The sequence below is a fragment of the Oncorhynchus kisutch genome, linkage group LG3, assembly GCF_002021735.2.
Source record: "Oncorhynchus kisutch isolate 150728-3 linkage group LG3, Okis_V2, whole genome shotgun sequence".
Classification (NCBI taxonomy): domain Eukaryota; kingdom Metazoa; phylum Chordata; class Actinopteri; order Salmoniformes; family Salmonidae; genus Oncorhynchus; species Oncorhynchus kisutch.
In genome coordinates this window covers 24,828,126-24,843,483 of record NC_034176.2, presented here as the reverse complement: position 1 = coordinate 24,843,483, position 15,358 = coordinate 24,828,126, and the positions used below count along the sequence as shown (strand labels likewise).

At 42.9% G+C, this 15,358-nt stretch overlaps 1 protein-coding gene across 3 annotated transcripts in view; it reads right to left on the bottom strand.

Annotated features, from left to right (window-relative positions):
• The window catches only part of LOC109871853 (RIMS-binding protein 2), a 146,657-nt gene extending 139,219 nt beyond the window's left edge, over positions 1-7,438 (bottom strand). For all 3 annotated transcript variants that reach the window (XR_004208644.1, XM_031819586.1, XM_031819585.1), the window contains exon 1: positions 6,825-7,438. The gene's annotated coding sequence lies outside the window, so the exon portion shown is untranslated. The remainder of the gene's footprint in view (positions 1-6,824) is intronic.
• Positions 7,439-15,358: the final 7,920 nt, after the last annotated feature.

The window sequence follows — 15,358 nt, the reverse complement described above, 5'->3', positions numbered from 1 at the left end:
ACAACAAAGTCAAGGCATTGGAGTGGCCATCACAAAGCCCTGACCTCAATCCTATAGAACATTTGTGGGTAGAGCAAGGAGGCCTTACACCAGCTCTGTCAGGAGGAATGGGCCAAAATTCACCCAATTTATTGTGGGAAGCTTGTGGAAGGCTACCCGAAACGTTTGACCCAAGTTAAACCATATAAAGGCAATGCTACTAATTGAGTGTATGTAAACTTCTGACCCACTGGGAATGTGATGAAAGAAATAAAAACTTAAATTAATCCTTCTCTCTACTATTATTCTGACATTTCACATTCTTAAAATAAAGTGGTGATCCTAACTTACCTAAGACAGGGAATTTCTACTAGGATTAAATGTCAGGAATTATGAAAAACTGAGTTTAAATGTATTTGGCTAAGGTGTATGTAAACTTCCGACTTGGGGGGGGGAAGTATTTAGTCAGCCACCAATTGTGCAAGTTCTCCCACTTAAAAAGATGAGAGAGGCCTGTAATTTTCATCATAGGTAGACTTCAACTATGACAGACAAAATGAGAAAAAAATCCAGAAAATCACATTGTAGGGTTTTTAATGAATTTATTTGCAAATTATGGTGGAAAATGTGACAATCTGCTGACTGAGAAAAGCTCTATGGAACTGAACCCCAACCTTTTTACAAAGCTGTTGCTATTACTAAATTGGTAGTTCGAGTCAGATGTAGTCATGTGCCACCCTATCTTAGGTTTAAATGTGATTTTCTCTTTTTCATCCTTTGATCTTACTGTTGCACTTGTGAATTTGGGTGCTGCCTGTACTTTCCCTCTCAGAGTGAACCCGTGTTCACCCCACTGGTCCCTTGCAGCTATCACACATACAGCCTTGCCTCAGGAGTCCCCTCTTCCTCCTCCCTAGGCAGTCTCCTCTCCTCTTCTCTCCTCCCCAGTCAGAGTCTCCTCTTCTCTACCCTCCTCCCCAGGGAGAGTCACCTTTCCTTTCCTCTCCTCCCTAGGCAGACTCCTCTCCTCCCATCCCCTCCCCTCTCCTCTCTTCCTCAGTCAGTCTTCTCCCCAGCCAGCACTACATTCTCATTAAGACAATCAATGGCCTAACTACGACAGTGACACTGATAGAGCAGTAGCATCAGAAGAAGCCTATGCATGCAGTCTCACCACACCACAGACAAGTCCAAACAATTCAACCCAAAACCTTTGTAGCAGACGAGTGATATGCATTTGAGTGTCTTTTTCTATCACACTGTTTTGTTTACCTTTTTTCTATATGCATATAAAACATTCTAGCAACACAATAATTATCATATTTGACTTATTCAGGACACCAGATTTGATTGAATAGGACCCCTGATTTCTGGGTAACAACGTTTAGAGAGCATCCATCAGATGTTCTGTCCCAACAGCACAATCAGTCAAGCCCTCTGAGTGGATACCCCCAGTTCGACTCCAAATGAATCAATTATGAATTGGTTCAGGCCTGATCCCTGAGGTGATTTACTAGCGGCTCTCCTCTGCTCTGGCCTGCAGCACACATACACCGGCCAGCTAGCGGATACCACGACCTACTCACAGCTAAACTGCTGCGTAACATAACGACAGCTGGCACAACATATGGACATTTTCATGTAAAAAGCCCCATGAGCACTAACATGTGAAGTTCATAGAAGCACATGAAATTTGGTGTCAAATGAAAGCCAAGAGTCTATATTTTTGAAAGATTAAGCCATATATGCTTGTTTCAACCATTGTCCATCCCAAAAATGGGGAATACGCAAAGACGTATTGGAAAAGGGGTCTTAGAAAATATCTAGCAGAAAAAGTCTTAAAACGTATTAGAAATACATAAAAACATAATAATTTTAAAGTAACAAACCCTGAAAACTAATATCAACATTTATATGATGTTTTATTTGGTTTATGTGAAAGTCTGGACAATATCTCTCTCTCTCCATCTCCCTCTCTCTCTGTCTCTCCCTCCCTCTCTCTCTCTCTGTCTCTCCATCTCTGTCTCTCCATCTCTGTCTCTCTCTCTGTCTCTCTCTCTGTCTCTCCATCTCTGTCTCTCTCTCTGTCTCTCCCTCCCTCTCTCTCTGTCTCTCCCTCCCTCCCTTTCTCTCTGTCTCTCCCTCCCTCTCTCTCTGTCTCTCCCTCCCTCCCTTTCTCTCTGTCTCTCCCTCCCTCTCTCTCTGTCTCTCCCTCCCTCTCTCTCTGTCTCTCCCTCCCCCTCTCTCTGTCTCTCCCTCCCTCTCTCTCTCTCTGTCTCTCCCTCCCCCTCTCCCTGTCTCTCCCTCCCCCTCTCCCTGTCTCTCCCTCCCTCTCTCTCTCTCTGTCTCTACATCTCTGTCTCTCTGTCTCTCTCTCCCTTCCTCCCTCGCTCTGTTTTTGTCTCTCCCTCCCTTTATTGGCATGATGTAACAATGTACATATTGCCAAAGCTTACTTTGGACATTTACAATATAAAAATAATAAGAATCAAAATTGTCAACGGGACAACAGTAACAACAATAGCCAAGGGTCAAAATAACCATACATTGAACAATAACAATAAGCATACAGTAGAGGACATGTGCAGGTTGATTGGTCTGTCAGACACTGTCCCTCAACCCTTGGCAGGCAGCAATGTAGTGCGCTGCCAACCCACAGCTCTCTGCGTCCTCCCACAACAGGAAGGGTAGCCTACTCTCATCAGAGAGGTATTTGAAACCTTGAATAAGGGTTTAAAATTTTGGGAATGACACTATCTAATTGTTTTATATATTTCACATTTTGTCAGGAAATGTAGCTCCGACTCAGGTTCTGCTGCTGTGCAGTGGTTGCACAGCCTTTCCTCTACAGGGAGCCAGGTTTTCCTGTGTCGACCCTTCTCAATGGCTCACTGAGCCTGTACTTTGTCAAGGTTTTGAGCAGTAATCATGGTCAAATAGTTAGCCACGGTGTACTGTCAATTTAGGGCCAGATAGCACTGCATTTTGCTTTGTGCTTGTGCTTCCCAATAGTAGAACAAGTTTGGGAACTCAGCCCCAGGAACATCTCTCTCTCTCTCGGTAGTGTAACTTCTCCCCCGTAACACCTACCCATGAGCCCCCTCTGTTTCCACCATCCGACACCGGACATCCATAGTAGTTGAAATTTAGTCAGTCCAAATCTGAACCAATCATAGACGTCTGTTTCACAAGTTTGGACAGCACAGTACAGCACAATAAAGAAAAGTAGAGTATAGGTCAGTACAGTACATTAGAGTAGAGTTTAGTACAGTAGAGAACAGTACAGTATAATTTACTGTACTTAACTCTACTCTATTGTACTTTACTATACTGTATGGAACTTTAATGTAGTACTGTACTCTACTGTGCTGTACTGTACTTTTATGTCCAAAATTGTGAAACATAGAAGTCTATGATTTGTTCAGATTTAGTCTGGTCCAAGCCAACAAAATGTGGTCTTGTTTAGCGGCAGAGCTCATTAAATAATAGCCAGTGTGTAGAATAATACCCAAATATGCAAAAGAGGATATTTTATTTTTATACCTTTGTGTACCTACTTAAGATACATCACCATTAACAGAATGAAAATCATAATTATGCATTTCTGTATAGTACAGATCAGGGACCGTGATATAATTCTGTTACCGGGTGTTAATCCACTTCACTTACTGTACAATAACTAAAATACATTTTTCCAAAGTCAAAGCCATTCTTTCTGCAGACATCTTTGAATCTTCATTCTGAGTAGATATTTAAGAGACCTTTTGGAAAAGGTGGTCACAGGGGGAGATTTTACCGTCATTCTGTTACCAAACTTTACATCTGCACTGTTCTTCCATTGAATGTGTTTTTGTAACATTTTCTGTGGAAATTGTTAAAAGTAGTACCTGTGCACAGAGTTGTATGGTTTGTTTAACTTCGCAATGGTTTTTGTTTGGCGTACTTTTAAAGTGAAGAATCAACGTCTCGACGTCATTCTGATTCCGTGGAATTGCCCATAACCACTTACATCTCATTTACATTGCATTTACATGTTATGTGCTCAGGGGAGCATAACGCAAACATGTGCACATATGGTTTTGTGTGTGTGTACACTGATATGCTGTGTAAATGTACACACACAAAAACAGACCCACATACACACACTTGTGTATCCAGTAGCTTAGGATCGAGTGTGTAGAGATAGGAATTACAAATCATGGATGAACCGGGTTTGCAAATCTACGGTACAATTAAATCTGCTCGCATACGTAGGAAAAGCCCTGCCGCTTTTCAGCAGCTGGGGAAAAAAAGAGGACAAAAATCACTTGCTTGCCTTATCATGCACCGGACAGGTTCACAGCAACAATGACGGGGGTGATGATGATGCACTTTCACTGACTGGGCTGTCTACTGCCGTCATCTTTACAGAGCTGCTTTCCCAGGCAGAGAAGATGCTGTTGCGTAATCCTGGACACGGACCCTTCTGTTCATATCACTAATACCTCCCACCATAGCAGCCGGGGCCGGTCACGTGCTGCCGCCAGGCCAACCCACAACAGCAGCAGTAATACAGGGCTCCAGTTGTTACTACAGCCTATGCTCAGTCATCAGAGAAAGCAGTGAGCGCACAGGGCCACGCTCCTCTCCTCTCGCATAACCCATCCTCCCGCCTCCACTGAGGGGCCAGCCTTGACCTACGTCTCTGCATCAGTCTCAGCGTCATTCAGCACTGTTCCAGCTGCTCCCACTGTACGGTCCACCACACCACCACAGCATCCTAGCGAGCACAGGAGGAGCACTGACCCTCGCACGCTTAGCTTACATAACGCTTCTATCGTTAAGATGCAAGCAGGACAAAACCTTGACACGTAGAGTGCTGTACTGCTGCTGGCTTCACTGCCTGCATTAGGCTCCATGATATACTGTAGGACTGACACAGTCAACCATTTTATTTCACTCAGCTTGGAAGCACCACAGTGCCTCTCGCAATACAGTTGTTTCATCACTGAAAGAGGGGCACATGGAGCATTGTAGCTCGACAAACCCTTCCCCTAAAATTATCATTGAGTCATGTAATTTTGTTGGCATGAAATGGCATAAAAATTATAATTTCTTCCACTGAACAGGAAACTTCTATTTGAGTCATTTGATTTTCAAGCTTGGTGATTACAAGTCCTTTCTGTTAAATGGCTACCAGTGTACTACAGTACATAGTAAAGAGGAAAGCAGCTTGATGTCTGTTCAGGGATAGTAACTGGAATGATAAATTACCATGTTTCCTTGTCAAGGTGGGCAGGTGGAGCTGTGAATGAGGAATGTTTCCTTGTCAAGGTGGGCAGGTGGAGCTGTGAATGAGGAATGTTTCCTTGTCAAGGTGGGCAGGTGGAGCTGTGAATGGGGAATGTTTCCTTGTCAAGGTGGGCAGGTGGAGCTGTGAATGAGGAATGTTTCCTTGTCAAGGTGGGCAGGTGGAGCTGTGAATTAGGAATGTTTCCTTGTCAAGGTGGGCAGGTGGAGCTGTGAATGAGGAATGTTTCCTTGTCAAGGTGGGCAGGTGGAGCTGTGAATGGGGAATGTTTTCTTGTCAAGGTGGGCAGGTGGAGCTGTGAATGGGGAATGTTTCCGTGTCAAGGTGGGCAGGTGGAGCTGTGAATGGGGAATGTTTCCTTGTCAAGGTGAGCAGGTGGAGCTGTGAATGGGGAATGTTTCCTTGTCAAGGTGGGCAGGTGGAGCTGTGAATGGGGAATGTTTCCTTGTCAAGGTGGGCAGGTGGAGCTGTGAATGGGGAATGTTTCCTTGTCAAGGTGGGCAGGTGGAGCTGTGAATGGGGATAGGCGGTGGAGGGCTACTCTCTCACGCACAGGTGATTGGTGGAGGGTGACAGCCCTAATTATAGGACTTCTGAGAAGCGACCTTGGGAGGCAGAGAGAACTCATTCACACACACATAAAAGCATACGCACACACACACACACACACATTCTCTGTCTCACACACACACTAAAATATAGTTATTCTTTCCTTCATCTCATCTCTGCTATTACTTAGTGTTGCTCAATGCTGAATGAATCCCTGAGAAGACACACCAATGCCAGCCCCTGGGACATCCCAGTTAAACTGTGTCCTCTAACCATCAACTTACCAACCACACTCTGTTGTGCCCTAATTCAGCAAGTCATTGCAAATGAAACACTGACCTCCCTAAATGATTCAACCCCCTTAACACAAACTGTAATACCAAGAGTCGTCTAATTTCTCATTGACCACTAATAAAACACTCAGTTCCCAAATTATCCATTAAAACTGACCAATAGGCTTTCCCCTAATTACCATATCCCATATTAATTCCCCGAACGATAACGATCAATTTCCCAATTTCCCAATTCCCAACACAATGTGTCTTCACTAGCATACAGTATTAGCATGAAACTTTACTAGCACAAATACCATAGTTAGGCTTCTTATTGACATTTCCCCAAACACACTACAGTCCCTAAAGTCTTCACTACCACACTACACAAATACTAATGTCCTCCAATAATTTCAACTCCAGAGCACAGGATTCCTATACAACATACTTCCAGATCCTCTCATTCATGCTAAAGCTATTCTACAGTAGGTCCTCTGGCTGCTGGCATTCTCTGTCGGTTCCTGCTGGAATATTCTGCATCTTTCTCCTTCTCTGCTCCACGTACATTATAGAGAGATCCATGCAGAGAACTGCAGAGCAGCTGAGCCGTGACACAGAGGCATGTTATGATCATCATTCCCCCAGCAGCACAGTGCTTCTGCAGCAGCAGTGGCAGTAGAAACAAGCCAGTCCAGTGCAGCCTGTAGAGAAAAACAGAGGGGGTTTGACAGTACCTCACAAGCAGCAGTCCTGTCTCTGTATTTCCCTGTTGTAGGAGCGGTGCAGAGGCAGCAGGTGTAGGTGTCCTACTGTGTCAGACCATCAGCTGGCAGTAGAACCAGGATGATGGCCGTTGCAGGGAAGCGGTTGTTCGGGGCTGTGTGTGTCCGCTGCAGCTTAAAATGGTTCATCAGCGCGCGGCGGCAGAAAGCAGGAACAGCCAGGCAGCGCGGAGAGAGACAGCCAGAGAGCATCATTCAGCTCAAACTACCATGGCTGTGTAGCAAGCACACACACACATCTACACGCCCCCCTCTCCCCCCTCTTTTTTGCTCTCTCTCTCTCACACGCTTACTCACACAGACACAGGCACGCAGGGGTGCAGAGGCCGTGAGTGCAGCACTGAAGCAGCGCTCTCTCCAGGACTTCTCCTTCGGTCTCTGCCTTAAATCACTGTTGCTATTTTTCTCTCTTCGTCTTCACTCTCTCCAATTACAGAGAATGGATATGTCCATGTGTCCTAGTACCTTCTCCCACCACACCGCCACCCCACCTCCCCACAGTTGATGAGAAGCCATGATTAAAGCTGACAAGGTCAAATTTGGTTATGTTTGGCTGTGGCCTCCCCTTCTCCTTCCTCCTTGCTCTGTAGCAGTGTTTCTTGGTCTAATCGGGTAGCTCAGCCTCCTCATGGGTCATTATGCTAAAGAGGATCCCCCTAGGCCCAGCCCAACAAACCCTCTTCCATTGCACAGTGGGCACGACCAATCAGCTACGCCAAACACTGGCAAGAACATTGCTCATCCAATCCTAGATCGGGAAATCAAAAGCAGATGGGTATTAAAGGGGATTATTTGTGTCATCCTGGGTTTTTCCCTATTGGGAGATAGAGGAAAGAGGGGGGGGAAACACATGCAGAGGCTGCTCTCTCTGGATGGCTGTGGTAGTGCACTCTGGCGAGGGAGGGAGAGAATAAACAGAGCCCCAAACAGATATGCTCTCCCCTGCTTGGCTGCCTAGCAACCACAGCAGCTCTTTTTCTCTCTCTCTGTTTTGTGCCCTCCCTCCCCCTCCAGCAGGACCCTCTTTGCAATCCCAATTGAGAGCCTCCATTGCACAACTGCTGCTTAACACTTTGGCACTAGATCACACACGATTGATGTCAAATGCTCCCCGCCCATGTCCTATACTCTCAGTGCAAACACGCAAGGAGGAGCTCAGCACTGGCTAGCTGCAGGCAGACACACACTTGATCATTAATATACACATTACAGGCTAGGCCACCTCCAATCCAAAATTTGTCTCTATCTTGGCAAATTAATTTAATGCTTGGCAAAAATAAAATAAAAATCCTTCCTGTTTGATAAATGACAGACACATTCACAAGCAATGACTGTGTAATATCTCCTGATTAAAAAAACATCTCTGATTGGATCCCGACGCCACCATACCCTAACACATGAGCACAAATATGAGATAATAGGCAGTTATGAGAGAGGACCCTTATAGAATAGAAGTCCCCTGTGTGGCTTGGATTTGAGAGGTAGTGAGGATGTGTGCCTTGATGCTGCAGATCAAAGCCATGTGGGTCAAACTGCTGCTTGCTTTTAAAGTTCATGTCAGCCCTGAGAGCGACCTGTGGGCTAAAAGCCCACTTTAGACCCCAACGTCAGAATAAAGGGTCAAATAGGAGAAACAAAGCTAATTTCTCTGAGAATGTCTCTGAGTGCTCCAAAGTGGGACCTTGGACAAGGCCCTTTCTATTGATCTGTTAAGCCACTTTAGCTGCTAAGGAAGACTGCTAAATATGTTTCACCCTGTGGGTTCTGTAAGGGAAGCTATAATGTTTTTTTAAGAAAATGCATATACAAATAGATACTTATATAATTATAGTACTACACTTTCAAAGTACATAATATCAAGCTAGTTATTTTAATTTGTTTAACGATCATTTAAATATAATATATTATACAGTATAGAACTGAGTATTGCTGCTGTAAATGAATACAATTAAACCCATCTTGGTTGATTCATAAACTGAAAGTTTCACATGGTGATATGGATAGTAATGACCCTGCACTGTTAAGCTTTGGGAGTGAATGGTGAGCGCTTTGGGAGAGCTTTGGGACTGAATGGTGCAGGGTGAGGTCAAATCCTAATCGTAGAATCATCAACTACTAATCCTTTAAAGACATACTACAACTTCCCACTTGATAAAACCAATGCTTTTTGCAGCATGCTCCATTTTCTAACCTACCAGACTGCAACAATAACCATAGCGTCTGTGTAATATCCCCACATAAAGATATGGGCAAAACTTACAGCCTGGGGAAATACACAACCTCAGTCAGAGGTTGGTTGCCAGAGAAGGATCCACTCACCTTGTCCTTGTCCCTCATGTGGGTGGAGTTGTTCTTAGCTGTGTCTGACCACTGTCTCTGGCTCCACATCACTTCCCTCTGGGACTGGGACACTCTCAGTAGTTTCTCCACTTCACAACAAGCCTTCTGCTCTTTCTGACCACCCATTGTCTCCTGTGTAACACACACACACACACACACACACACACACACTACAATCAAATACAACCACAGGGACACTCAAAACTGCTCTTACAACCCAATTGTGTGTCCTCTCAGACTGCAGTAAGTCCATGTAATCAATGTAACATTGCATATGAATTAGGAATCCCCCAGTGATCTTCGCAATGACCTACCATGGCAGTGCCGTCCGCATGTTTTCCTAAACGCTCTGGGCTCTGGCCATGGTCAGAAGCCACTGATGATGTCACTATAGCATGCTGAGATTATTCATAACTGTTTTCCGGGGAGTTACATAATGGTGGATGTTGGATTATTTGTTAGTGCATAGAAAACACTGCAGACACAACCCTGCTTCCTCACGGACATAAGCCTTTAAAAATACAACAGAAATAAACATGTGAGAGGCCATTTCAACAGCTTTAAATATGGATTTCTGGATGGTTGGGGCTATTCATTGGCAAATCAAACATACTGGTAGGCTTGTTTTAGCTTGAAATAAATCATGAATGTTTTAGTCAGTGAGAATGTAAATATACTTCAAACTGATACCAGTGCATAAAACACAACTCATGCTAAACATAATAGTCAACAGCTACTGTATCTAACACTAATATGGTGCCATCCTTACAATATCACACAAATCAATCATAGGACTCTCATTGTATGCCAATGACTTTAGAATAATTGAAAAGGATTTGAAGCTAAAGAATAATTAAACATTTGATTTGCATGGAGGAAATATGAAAAAACAATACATTATGCATCTGGTATAATAAGGTAATGTGTCAAGTGGTCCAGTGCTCGATTATGGACACTAGATGTCAGCAGGTATGAGGACTCATTCATTTTGGACTCTGCAGCTTTGATTTCATTTTGATTTACCATGGTTATTACTATTAGAATATTACCAGAACGATGAGGACTTTTTTTATTCAATTCAATTCCAGCCAAAGTATTTCCAAAGATTGAATTGAAACTACTGACACAATGAATAGGCCCACCACTTAGACAGACGTTTAAAATGTGTATCTTGAAGCCTCATGATGCTACGACTAGGCTGCGGTTCAGCAGAACATGCATGGTCATGGCACGAAGACAAACATTGCTTGCCGTTAGAGCACTGAATAGCCGACCAAACCAGGCCGTTCCAGCCTAGGTAGCCTACCGCATGTAGGCCTATCGCTCGCCATTCTCTCAGTTCGGGACCCACCGGCACCATATCACTAGGACTGACAGTTCTTTCCTCTTTATAGTTAAGCGGCCACCAGCCTGAAGGGGCTTTTTACGGGAGGGAGGCAGGAGCCGCTCAGGTATGCTTGGTAGCCTGTATAGGCATAGTCCAAATCTTACCGCGGAAACAAGTATCCTAAAGCTAACAACACATAAAAAAACGGACATAAAATTGTACTATGTAAATATAATTCTCAAAAAAGTGAGAAAAATACAAATTTGTATAAAATCAAGGTCACGAACAGCGAACAATAATCAAGTCAGGCGCAGCTACACATGTAGGCAGATAGATCGGCACGTGTGAACGAAGATGAATTAAAATCCATCTTTATTGGTCGCATACATGTTTATTTTATTTTATTTAACCTTTATTTAACCAGGTAAGCTAGTTGAGAACAAGTTCTCATTTGCAACTGCGACCTGGCCAAGATAAAGCATAGCAGTTCGACACATACAACAACACAGAGTTACACATGGAATGAACAAAACATACAGTCAATAATACAGTAGGAAAAAAAAGTCTATATACAGAGATTTGCAAATGTTATCACTGGTGCAGCGAAATGCTTGTGTTTCTAGCTCCAACAGTGCAGCAATACCTAGCAATAAATACACACGTAATCCAGAATAATTTTTATTTAAAAAATCTGAATATCAGAACGGGCAATGTCAGAGACCGGAATATAAATATATATACATAATGTATATAAATGTATATATGGAGAGAATGCATTTGGAAAGTATCCAGACGCCTTGACCCTCCCCCCTCCATTTTTTTATGTTACAGCCTTATTCTAAAATCTATTCAATAATTAAAACTTCCTCATCAGTTTACACACAATACCCCATAATGAGAAAGTGAAAACAGGTTTTCAGAAATGTTTGCAAATGTATTAAAAGTAAAAAACACAAATACCTTATTTACATAAATGTTCAGACCCTTTGTTAGACCCACAGTTTCTCTCTGGAGATGGGAGAACCTTGCAGAAGGACAATCATCTCTTTAGCACTCCACCAATCAGGCCTTTATGGTAGAGTGGCCAGAAGGAAGCCACTCCTCAGTAAAAGGCTCATGACAGCTCACTTGGAGTTTGCCAAAAAGCACCTAAAGGACTCTCAGACCATGAGAAACAAGATTTTCTAGTCGGATGAAACCAATATTGAACTCTTTGTGTCACATCTGGAAGAAACCAGGCACCGCTCATCACTTGGCTAATACCATCCCTACGGTGACGCATGGTGGTAGCAGCATCATGCTGTGGGGATGTTTTACAGTGGCATGGTCTGGGAGTCAGGGTCGAGGGAAAGACGAATGGAGCAAAGTACAGAGAGCTCCTTGATAAAAACCTCCTCCAGAGCATTCAGAACCTCAGACTGGGGCAAAGGTTCACCTTCCACCAGGACAATGACCCAAAGCACACAGCCAAGACAACACAGGAGTGGCTTCAGTACAAGTCTCTGAATATCCTTGAGTGGCCCAGCCAGAGCCCGGACTTGAACCCCCTCGAGCATCTCTGGAGAGACCTGAAAATAGCTGTGCAGCGACGCTCCCCATCCAACCTGACAGAGCTTGAGAGGATCTGCAGAGAAGAATGGGAGAAACTCCCCAAGTACAGATGTGCCAAGTTTGTAGCGTTATATCCAAGAAGACTCTAGGCTGGAATCGCTGCCAACGGTGCTTCAAAAAAGTACGGAAAATAGTGTCTGAATACTTATGTAAAAGTGATATTTCATTTTTTTTATATGTAAATTTGCAAAAATGTAAATAAAATACTGTTTTTTCTTTGTCATTGTGGAATATTGTGTGTAGAGGGGAAAAACTATGTAATCCATTTTAGAATAAGGCTGTAATGTAACAATGTGGAAAAAGTGAAGGGGTCTGAATACTTTCTGAATGTACTGTATATATATATAGTGTGTAAAGACAGTATGGACAGTATATAAATAGAAAAAGTGTGTACAGCAGTAGTTACATAGGATGAGCCATGACTAGAATACAGTATATACATAGAAAGTGGGTAGACATTATTAAAGTGACCAGTGTTGACCAATGACTATGTACATAGGGCAGCAGTCTCTAAGGTGCAGGGTAGAGTATCAGAATATGTGGTATGTTACCTGCAGAAAATGTAAGGACATGTTTGACTCCCTTTCAAAATGTTATTTGCAGGTATATAAATATCAGTTGTTGACTGGCAAATTGGGGGGGGGGGGGTATTGAACATGGAAGTGTTAATGAATTTACCTGCGAAAAAGCAGAGAACAATTCACACAGACCCGATACCTGTATTTTGGTTACAGGGTCTGTGAAAATTCAGTAATCATGATTAGATCTTTAGGTGGCTTTTATTTTTCCATGGTTTTTTGTTACCCTCTACCCCTTTCAGATATAGGAAAAACCTGGTATAAAAATGCAGGCATGGAAAATTTGTGGAATTTTGGTCTGTATATGAAAGGTATATATGGTTCAGGGCAGGGTAAAAGCTATTCTAAAACTTTAAAAAGGGGTCAATCTGCAGGACTATTCAATAGCCATGATCCAGACTTACTATCTCATCATTTTGACATAGTATCTCATAATCATGACGTGTTTCTGAATATGCATACTACCGTGCTCCACACTCTCATGCTCAGAGTGCAGTCTCCGGCATTCTCTTGAGTTCGTTCTTGTCAGGATGAGAGTGTGGAGAACGCATAAAACATTACATTTGAGAAGCACACACACTCCCGCTGTTGTATTACCTCATACTCTACCTCCCCGTTCACTGACCCTTCCAGCCAGGACAATGGCAACAATAGACAAACAAGATAAACACAAAGCAAATGTTTTACTTCAGAATTATCAGCTAGATATATGTGAATTTTAATAATCTAGCTAGCTAGTTAAACAGGCAAAAATGACCTAAAACAAATGTTATGCAAGGTAGATTAAACAATTTTGTGGGTAGCTAGCCAGTAAGCACTATTGACTGACATTTCTTCCAGCCAGGACAATGGCAATAGAGACGAAACAAGATATACACAAAGCAAACGTTTTACTTCATTACTATCAGCTAGCTACAGTGCCTTCAGAAAGTATCCTCGACTTTTCCCACATTTTTTTAAACGTTATTCTAAAATGGATTAAATTGTTTTTCCCCCCGTCAATCTAAACACAATACCCTATAAGGACAAAGCAAAAACAGTTTTTTTTAGAAATGTTTGCTAATTAAAAAAAAAAAAAAAACGGAAATATCACATTTACATAAGTATTCAGACGCTTTACTCAGTATTTTGTTGAAGCACCTTTGGCAGCGATTACAGCCTCGAGTCTTCTTGGGTATGACGCTACAAGCTTGGCACACCTGTATTTGGGGAGTTTCTCCCATTCTTCTCTGCAGATCCTCTCAAGCTCGGTCAGGTTGGATGGGGAGCGTTGCTGCACAGCTATTTTCAGGTCTCTCCAGAGATGTTCAATCGGGTTCAAGTCCAATCTGGTTGGGCCACTCAGGGCGTTCAGAGACTTGTTCCGAAGCCACTCCTGCGTTGTCTTGGCTGTGTGCTTAGGGTCGTTGTCCTGTTGGAAGGTGAACTCTGGAGAAGGTTTTCATCAAGGACCTCTCTGTTTCCAAATATCTTCCATTTAAGAATGATGGAGGCTACTGTGTTCTTGGGACCTTCAATGCTGCAGACATTTTTTTCCCAGATCTGTGCCTCGACACAATCCTGTATCAAAGCTCTACGGACAATTCCTTCAACCTCATGGCTTGGTTTTTGCTCTGACATGCACTGTCAACTGCGGGACCTTAAATAGACAGGTGTATGCCTTTCCAAATCATGTGCACTCAATTGAATTTACCACAGACTCAAATCAAGTTGTAGAAACATCTTAAGGATGATCAATGGAAACAGGATGCACCTGAGCTCATAGCTAAGGGGCTGAATAATTATGTAAATAAGGTATTTCTGTTTTTGTAATACATTTTAAAAATGTCTATAAACCTGTTTTCACTTTGTCATTATGGGATATTGTGTGGGGATTGCTGGGGATTTTTATTTTTTTTTCTTATCCATTTTAGAATAAGTCTGTAACCTAACAATATGTGGAAAAAGTCAAGGGGTCTGAATACTTTCCGAAGGCACTGTACATGTGAATCGTAATAACATAACTAACCAGATAGTTTTTAAAAAATGACCTAAAACTAATGGGTAACTTCGTGGGTAGCTAGCTACTTATCTCATAATTTTGACTTACTATCTCATTATTACTCACTATCTCATAATAAGGACTTTCAGTGACTTACAGTGAAATGCCCATTGCCTCTGTATCATTTTCAATTCCACGTGGTTTCTTCCTGTTTCTGATCTGCTCCTCCTGGCACAATGGACTTCTGCATTATATAACTTTTCCCCTTGGCTCTAGCCATGACATTTTTAATGTCTTGAATCCTTGGCAAGAAAGATTTAAAGGTCCAATGCAGCAATCTCCCTCTCTATCTCACACGCACTCAAACACACACAGTTAAAAGCGTTGGGCCCGTAACCTAAAGGTTGCTGGTTCTAATCCCCAAGCCGGCAAAGTAGAAAAATCTGCAGTTCTGCCCTTGAGCAAGTCAGTTAAACCCAACTCCTCCTGGGTGCCGAAGACGTGGACTTCCATTAAGGCAGCTCTCCCCGCACCTCTCTGATTCAGAGGGGTTGGGTTAAATGAGGAAGACACATTTCGGTTAAATGCATTCAGTTGTGCAGCTGGCTAGGTATCCCCTTTACCTTTCTAACATGTATTGACTCGGGGG